General features: G+C 30.1%; 1 long non-coding RNA gene across 1 annotated transcript; it reads right to left on the bottom strand.

The window, feature by feature from the left end:
• Positions 1 to 6,068: 6,068 nt before the first annotated feature.
• LOC141645909 (uncharacterized) lies at positions 6,069 to 6,688 on the bottom strand. Its single transcript, XR_012545223.1, has 3 exons — positions 6,609 to 6,688; positions 6,446 to 6,527; positions 6,069 to 6,352 (listed from the first exon to the last, which is right to left on the bottom strand). It is a non-coding gene; the product is annotated as an uncharacterized LOC141645909 (long non-coding RNA).
• Between the last annotated feature and the right edge of the window lie 2,517 nt (positions 6,689 to 9,205).

Raw genomic sequence — 9,205 nt, 5'->3', positions numbered from 1 at the left:
ATACTCATATGGGGAATCTGGTCATCTTGAAGGAAAAGAGTGGAGGATGCCATGGAAGGTTAATGCTCCTAAAAATAATGTTTAGCTGCAGTATTTAGTTGTGAATTGTGATAATAAGCTAAGAAAGGATCCCGTCCTGTTGAAGCACAACGTAAATGGTAGGATAAGTGGGTTGGAGCCTTGGAGGTATGTCGTGTCACCCTTCTTTTCTTAGGCTCTGTTTGGCAAACAGCAGAAGCAGATTCATGATAGCGGATAACGTTAGCAGAATACGGTTAGTAGATTTCAATAGCAGGTTTGACTATCAAACAAATCAGCAGAATTAAAAAAGGGTGTTTGGTAAATAGCAGATTTTAAGATAATTAGAATGATTTCATGAATGAAGTGAATATGCTAATGCAATATGCTGCTATTAGCAGCATATTCAAAAATAGTAGATTGTTTGGTCAAACTACTAATTAGGCCGAAATCTACTAATTTTGTTCAATATGCTGTTTACCAAACAGGCCTTAATCCATTTGTATTTTTGGATGTCTCATAACAAAAATTGTGATTCGCACTTACTGTTTTATACGATAAAAAAAAAGTTCTCGCCCAAATGGTGATCCAAAATTGGCATGAGAACGCTCAAGAACATTGAAAGGTACCATCCGCCACTATAAGCCAGTTAAAGTAAACACGGTCTTCTTGACATCATTATATATATAAAAGAATCTTGTAAAATTGCTGGTGTGGCACAACTATATTTCAGAAAAGTACTCTAGAAGCCCTCTCCTTTACTCTCACAATCTCAGTCTTTCTCAGCCAATCACATTGCCATGTCAGCCGTGTCAAGTTATTGCATTTTGAAACCAATATATTCTGTAAAAAATGAGTAATTGCAATGACCATAATAACCGTCTGAAGTTATTGCCTTATTAACCCAATTTTTCATAAAAAAACGAGTAATTGCAATGCACATTTTCCATTAAAAAACGAGTAATTGCAATGCACATAAAAACTGTGTGAAATTATTGCCTTTTTAACCCAATTTTCCATAAAAAAACGAGTAATCACAATGCACATATTAAACCGTGTGAAATTATTGCATTTTCAACCCAATTATTCATAAAAAACGACTGATTCAAATTCACCATTCAGATTTCAATTTTCCATAAAAAACACAATCATCACAATACCCATTGCAGTACCCAATTAAAAAAAAACCTATTTTAAAAAGCGATACATAAAACCTTTACTCTACCCTATTAAAAAACCTTAAAAAAAAAAGAAAGGCCATATAAATTACATATAAAACAACAAACAATATAAATTACATATAAAACAACAAACAATATAAATTATACAAAAAACCCTTATTCTACCCTATTAAAAAACAGTCCATAATTCTTTATATTCTCCATAAACTTTTCGGAAATCACAGTTGCCATAAACCTCTTTATTTTCCTCTTAATTCCCCTTCACTTCCTCTTCATACGTTCCCCATCTTTCCTCCATCTTTCAACCTGTAAAAAAAATTCAGTAAAACTATTCTCAAAAAGTTCTTCTCAATTTCTCAAATGGCCGTGACAAATGTTCTTACTATTAGTCAACTAAAATATGGAGTTAGACTTACTCAAATGAATGTTAGGGTTGTTCACAAATGGTCCAGGCTAGAATTTAGCAACAAAAACAACAAAGATAATAAGAAGAAACTCGATGCCATTGAACTATTATTTGTTGATTCAGAGGTATGTCTTTTTTCTTTTCAAAATATATAAGTTGATTATGTATATAACCAAATTCCTACCTTAGCTTTCAAGACCAATTTTACTGTTGATAACTTTGAAAATATGACATGAAATAAAAACGTACTTTAAATATTACTGTGATAATTTCAAGACCATAAAAGGGAAATAGGGGATATTCAAGTAATTGCCATCCAAAATTCAATCTTACCACAAATATAGATCTGATAACTTAAAAACGTACTTTAAATATTTAAGTGCATTCATTCATATCTTATTTTTGCATTCATATTTGAAGCACAATTTTGTCAGCAGATCTATTGAAACAACAAAATCTCACATGGACATGACCATAAGAAATCTGACATCAGATAAACAGAAGCAAAAAAAAAAAAAAAAATAGAAACTCACCTGTGAATCCTCACTCTGACAGTGAAAGATTGCTCAAGCCCACCGAAGCAGGATCTTATTAGTAACCTAGATCGTTTATGGCCTTTGTACTTTGCCACAAGTTTGGCATCCCCATCTATTGTCCAAAGATGGATTTCCTGGTTAATAACACTAACCAGTAAAAAATTGCTATCATTTGAGAGACAGAATGAAGTTATTGGTTTCCACATTTGTAAGTTACTAGTATTGGTGCCCGGCTTCGTCCGGGCTACCTCTACTTACCATTATTTTTTTTTCATTAAATAAAATTACTTAAAGTTGCATAACCCATAAATTTATCATTAATATATTTTTCTATGACATATCCTAAAATTACGATGAAATAAATTTTGAGACAAATTTATTACTCCCGCTATTAAGAGTTTACTCTTATTAATGAAACAATAGTAATAACATTTCACTACTTGCCCGTAATCATTGTTACTTTCACTACTCCCGGCGTAATTACTGTTACTGCCACTACTGCTGCATTAATATTGATAATTTCACTACTCCCGCTGTAATTATTATTACTTTCACCATTGCCGCATTAATATTGATTATTTCACTACTCCCATTGTTTTTTCTACAACTTTCACTAATCTCGCTGATAATATTGTTACTTTTACTATTCAAATGAGTGATTACTATCATATAACTATATCCAATGTTACTACAATTCTTTTCTTTACTGACGAAATTACCTTTACTACTCAGGCATGCAATTTTAAGAGGATTATATATTTATATAAGTATATTACATATATGCATTAAATCAAATCGAAAGAATTATGCAATATTATATATTATGGAATCTAACTTGAATTATTTATAACCTACTTATATACTCCGTATTATATTTTTGTATGTTAAATAACTAACATCTCTATACATCTAATAAACTATAAAGTTTAATAAAATTGTATAGATTTAAAATTTAATATATAATTTTATGATGATAATAATTAATACCATAAGTGTGTATGTTTATACTAATTAATTATTTTATTTTAAGGAAATTGACCATCTTCTAGTCTTTTATAAATATTTAGGAAAATTACTAAGCATCTTCTTTCTTTTAGTTTCCTTGAAATTGACCATCTTAATAAATTTTTTTATTTTAAGGAAATTGATCATCTTAATTAATTATTTTATTTTAAGGAAATTGACCATGTTTTAGTCTCTTACAAATGTTTAGGAAAATTACTAAGTTTCTATATAATTTAATTTTAACCCAAACTATATAATATTTGCATTGAGATCCCTTAATCGGGTCCATCACACGGTGCTAGTGATTTAAAACTATATAGTATAACTAATTTGTATAACTTTCTTTAATTACCTTGAAGTCCCTTGGTTTCTGGATTTAATATATAGTACTAGGTTTGGTGCCCGGCTTCGCACGGGCTACCTCTATTTACCGTTAAATTTTATTTTCAATGAAATAAACTATGTTCGAGTTGTCTAACTCACACGTTTACTATTTGTAATATATTTTTCTACGGCATATCTTGTAATTATGGTGAAATGTAAAATTTATTTTCAAATTATGAGACACGTTCACTACCCCGCTATTAATATTATTACTTTCACGACATTGTTTCTTAATATCATTACGTATCATTACGTTCACTACTCACGTGGTTACTATTGTTTCTTTTACTACTTCCTCTATTTTTTTTCTGTTAAGTTCATTATTCCCGTTAATTTTATCCGGCCTATATTTAAATAAATAAAATATTTCCTTGATTCGATTGGTTATTTAATTATTCATACTTTTTCTCATTGTTACCACTATTACTTTCATACATTCGTAACCACTTCCCCGTTGTCACTACTCCCACATTAATACCGTTAATTTTATTAATCTCGTTGCTGCTACTATTACTTTTACTACATTTAATTAATTTAATGTATAATTATATGATGATACTAATTCATTCCATAAGTGGGGCATGTTAATTTTAAGGAAAATCACTATATTCTTGTGTTTTCTAAATTTAATTACTTTAATTTAATGTAATTTCCATAACTAATCTTAATCAAGGCATCTTTATATTATACTTTTAACCAAAACTATATAATATTTACATTGAGGTCCCTTTATCAGGTCCATCACACGGTGCTATCGATTTAAAACTATATAGTATAATTAATTTGTATAGATTTCTTTATTTACATTGAAGTCCCTTGGTTTCTGGAATTAATATATAGTACTAGGTTTGGTGCCCGGCTACGCCCGGGCTACCTTTATTTAACATTTAAATTTTATTTTATATGAAATATGATTTCTCTAAATTTCCATATTTCCAATGGAGCCAAAGACTCATTATTCTTTGGTTATGGATTATAATGGAATAAATCAAAATGGCTCACTAAAGTGGCCGCGCTTCTTTCTTTTGTAAAGTGGCGGTCCTTCGATGCAGTTCTCGACGCAATTTTCATTTTCATCTTGGGTCATTCGAAATTGACCTCTTTGTGTTGCTAACACAAGGGTAAGATCACAGACATCCGACCCCCCTTACCCTGCAATTTGCGGGAGCCATTGAGGCACTGGGGTAATGTTGTTGTTGTTGTATACATTTACAATTTATATATTGAAATTATGATGAGAGGTAAAATTAATCAACAAATTATGAGACACGTTCACCTCTCCCGCTGTTAATATTATTACTTTCACTACATCCCCTGTTGATACTATTACGTTCACTACTTCTTCGGTTACTGTTGTTTGTTTTACTATTCCTGCTATTTTTAGGATTAACCCGTTAGTTTTAGTTTTGTCAAGCTCGTATATTTAAATAAATTAATATTTTCTTAAAATAGAATTGTTAGTTAATTTTTCATACTCTTTCCGTTGTTCCTACTGTTACTTTCATTATATGTGTTGTGACTACTATTACTTTCACTTCTCCCGCCGTCATTATTTTTTCTTTCACTACTCCCGCATTTATTATTGTTAATTTTACTATTCCCGCTGCTGCTAGTATGACTTTCACTACTCTCATTGCTATATATTATTGTTGCTTTTACTACTCATATGGAAGGTTACTATCATAATAGTTGATTATTATATATTTAAATAAATCTGAAATATTAGATTAGAATATTATTTAAGAGCAAACATTATTATTTACTAATTTACTACTCATATGGAAGGTTACTATCATAATAGTTGATTATTATATATTTAAATAAATCTGAAATATTAGATTAGAATATTATTTAAGAGCAAACATTATTATTTACTAATTAAATTACAAATTTAATGAATTATGGAATGTTATATTTTTTGGAAATCTGAATTGATTTACTTACCTTTTAATAGTTTCCAAAATATAACATATACTTATATATTATATATTATATTTATGTATGTTAAATAATTAACATATTTATACTAATTAGTACCATAAGTGGAACCCGTTTATTTTAAGGAAACTCGCCATATTCTAATATTTTCTAAATTTATATTTTTAACCAAACCTATATAATATTTGCATTGAAGTCCCTTGTTCAGGTCCATCACACGGCGCTAGCGATTTAAAACTATATAGTATAATTAATGTGTATAGATTTATTTAATTGCATGAAAGTCCCTTGGTTTCTGGAATTAATATATAGTATTGATTGATTGATTGATGAGTACTCCTATTAACATTATCATATATTATCTTATTAATTAATTTACATATCTTAAAGTTATGAAATTTGAATGTTTTAATTTCCATTTTTATATTTTTATATTTATAATGATATTATATTATTTCTTTTTTATTTTTAAAAAGTACACATGTTCAATAAATAGAAATGATTATATAATAACTAAAATTTATAGTCATCTTTAGAAAAAAAATGTACACAACCCCGTGATTTTTCACGAGTGTTACACTAGTAAAGGACATTAAAAGATTGTTTCGTAAGAGGAAACTGCAAGAAACAAGTTTTACCACAACTTTGATTGCTAAATACGCTGTTAATACGTTCTACTATAACTATGGCTCAGCAGTCTGCTCAATACTGTATCGAAAATTAGGCTTTCTCAAAAACAATGGCCTCCCATAATGCACTTCCTACCTTGCTTCTTGTTACTTCAAACTTTGTTACATTCAAAATACTTCAATATCAACATAATCCCATTGCCAATAGTTTGTTTGTCTTCAGCAACTAATTACACCCACACCCGCTTACAGATTCTGTCAAGTTAAAACATTAATCATTTAGTATCATTTCATACTCACATGTACTGAATTACTGATTGCATCTGCCAAAAGTTAAAAGTTAAGTACCTGTAGCATGTCGCGTTTAGCTATGATGCAGACCCTGGCTACGAGGCAAATCTACGTGCAGTCCTCTGAGGACTCTTACGAACTGTGCATTGTACAATGAGCTGAAATTGCCGTTTTTAAACCATATAGAATGAGGTAAGTTAAATAGTTTAGTTTCATTTACCTGGAACTGGCTCCTGGAGCTCGTCCGCCTCCTCAAAATTGACTGGATCAACTTGAACTTAGAATGCGTAGACATATAGAGAGGTCAGAATTTATTGGCAAAATCTTTAGAATCACATCAACTAATTACCTGGTGTTTCGTTGGCATGAACCTGAAGAGAATAGACATTTGTGACAAGGTCCATAGTTATACAGAAAACGCCGTTGTTCCCATAGTCTCTTCCTCAGTTGTTCCTCATCACCCAGTAAAGTGTGTGATTGATTGTTATTCCAAACCCAATGATTGTTGCCGCATGTGATAGTATACGACCACCGGTCTTGGTGTAGACATAGTTGCGTCCTTGAATAATACCCTTCGAAGAGTCAAGGACGAGAACATCTAAGAGAGAGAGAGAGAGGGGGTGAATGAGGTGTCCAATTAAAAATTTTAAGCTTGAATTAAGCTTCTTTGAAATCTAGGACAATAGACTAACCTGATACGGATAATACTTCGAATGATTGTGGTGTTTATACTTAGTTATATTTGAGTTAGAAGTATATACACACGGATTCAGCTCAGTATAAGTCACAGTAAAGTCGACTGTTGCACAGACCAGAAAAATATGAATGAAAGAGTATTTTTCTTCAACTTAGCAATGAAGATATAAAGTGAATACTTTTTGAGTTGAATACTCTTAGCAATGAAAGTCTTAAGTGAATCCTTTTTAAGTTGAAAACTTGAAATACTTAATCGTTTTAAGTTCACAAGATTGAATCAATCAGGAGGTCTGAGACACAATATTGAACACTGTGACACAGACAGATTGCGAGATAAACAAGATATAAATTAGGAGAACAAACATAAAAGCAATGAACAAACAAGACGATGTTTAAAATATTGGTTCAGCCTCTACTTCGAGCCTTACATCCAACCGTTATTTTATTGCTTGTTTAGAAATTTAGTCAAACTTACTAAACTCTTTACAATTAAAATAACTCGCCAACCTACTCCGATTGCACTTGCTTGAAACTAGCCTACTTCAAGACTTTCATTTGCTCAAAGATACTCCGCTTCAAGACTTAAGTTCTATCTCACAGGTTTACAGAGTCTTTGAATCTCAAGCGTTTACTTAATGAACATGGAGATCACAATTAAGACCTAAATACGAGAATCATGGAACAAGCTCATATGCCACAGTGCAGCGAACTGATACATGAAGATTTACAGCTCTTTTGAAAAATGATTAAAGACTTTTAAAATAGAAAACAATTTTGCAAATAAGTTGAAGAACAAGAGCTTAAATTTTGTAAAGTGTTTTAGCAATTAATAATCAGAAAAGTCTTGGGTAATAAATGATGCAAAGACTCCTTATTTATAGTGAAAGAAATCACCTAAAGAGTACAATTTAGAGTAATTTAATCCATTAATAAAATAAGTAGCCTTTGAGTGATGGTACTAGTTCTATTACCCGTGAAATTCACGGTTTTTTTTAGTTTGTGGCATTTTTAGCAGCGTAATTTTGTTATACAATTAAGACAAGGGTTTGAGTATATCGATTGTCCATACTTAACAATAATTTTTTAATATGATCATAATAAACCATAAATATAGCCTACTTCTTTCGAAATCTAGTTAACAATAAATAAACATATGCTATATGATGCTAAGTTATAAAACTTGTTATGCGTATTATCACAGATATTACTCCTTCAACCAATATTCAACAACTTATTTTATTTGTTTTTGTGCCAGCTTAGAACGCAAAAGTCTCATAACTCCTTTTGCATGCATGGAAATCTTTTAGATATTATGCAACAAAACGCCACGTCTTATAATAATAAACTTGAGATCCCACCTTGGTATTTTTCTTATTTACATGGAAAATATAGTAAATCACCCTCATAAGATTGATACTATGTGCAATCAAACCCCTTAACTTATAAATGTAGAAATCAACGCCATAAGTTTCTCTTAATGTGCAATTAACCACATTTTATTTTTAAGAATAAAATTTGCTAATTAAATATTTTACTAATATTGAAAATCAAAATTATTGATTAGATTTCTATCCTAAAATTCTTGATTATTAAAAAGCATGTTCAAATATTTTTTTTTATTTTGGTGAAAAATGTTCATAATATGAGAATGGTTAATGAAGTTACAATGAAAATTTACATGACCAAATTTTTGTTTATACTAAATTTGGTTTGCATTTTTCGTTGAATATGTAAACATTATATTTAATTATTTAAGAAATAGTTTTTAAATAGTTTTTATAATAGAAAATAATAGGTTTTAGTTAAAAAAACAGTAAAAAACTTGATTTGTGCTTAATTGCACATTTTTGGAAAGTTATGGGGCTAATTTACTAAAAGTGAAACTTAAGGGGCTGGATTTACACCCAGTTCTTAAGTTATGGGGGTAATTTGCTACATCCCCATATTTACAATGTAGGTCTTTGAATGACTCTTAACTTGTGTGGCCAATGTATGTCAAAGTAAACTTTGAATGACGAATCTCCAATAACTATAGGAATTACAGTTGCCTAGCTTTTCAATGAGAATAATTAACACTCTAACTTTAAATCCTAACTTCAAGTCTTCAACCATAAGATCATT

This window comes from Silene latifolia, chromosome 3 (genome assembly GCF_048544455.1).
Source record: "Silene latifolia isolate original U9 population chromosome 3, ASM4854445v1, whole genome shotgun sequence".
Lineage (NCBI taxonomy): Eukaryota > Viridiplantae > Streptophyta > Magnoliopsida > Caryophyllales > Caryophyllaceae > Silene > Silene latifolia.
Note: the sequence above shows the minus strand (reverse complement) of the source record. Positions and strands in the feature narration are given on the sequence as shown.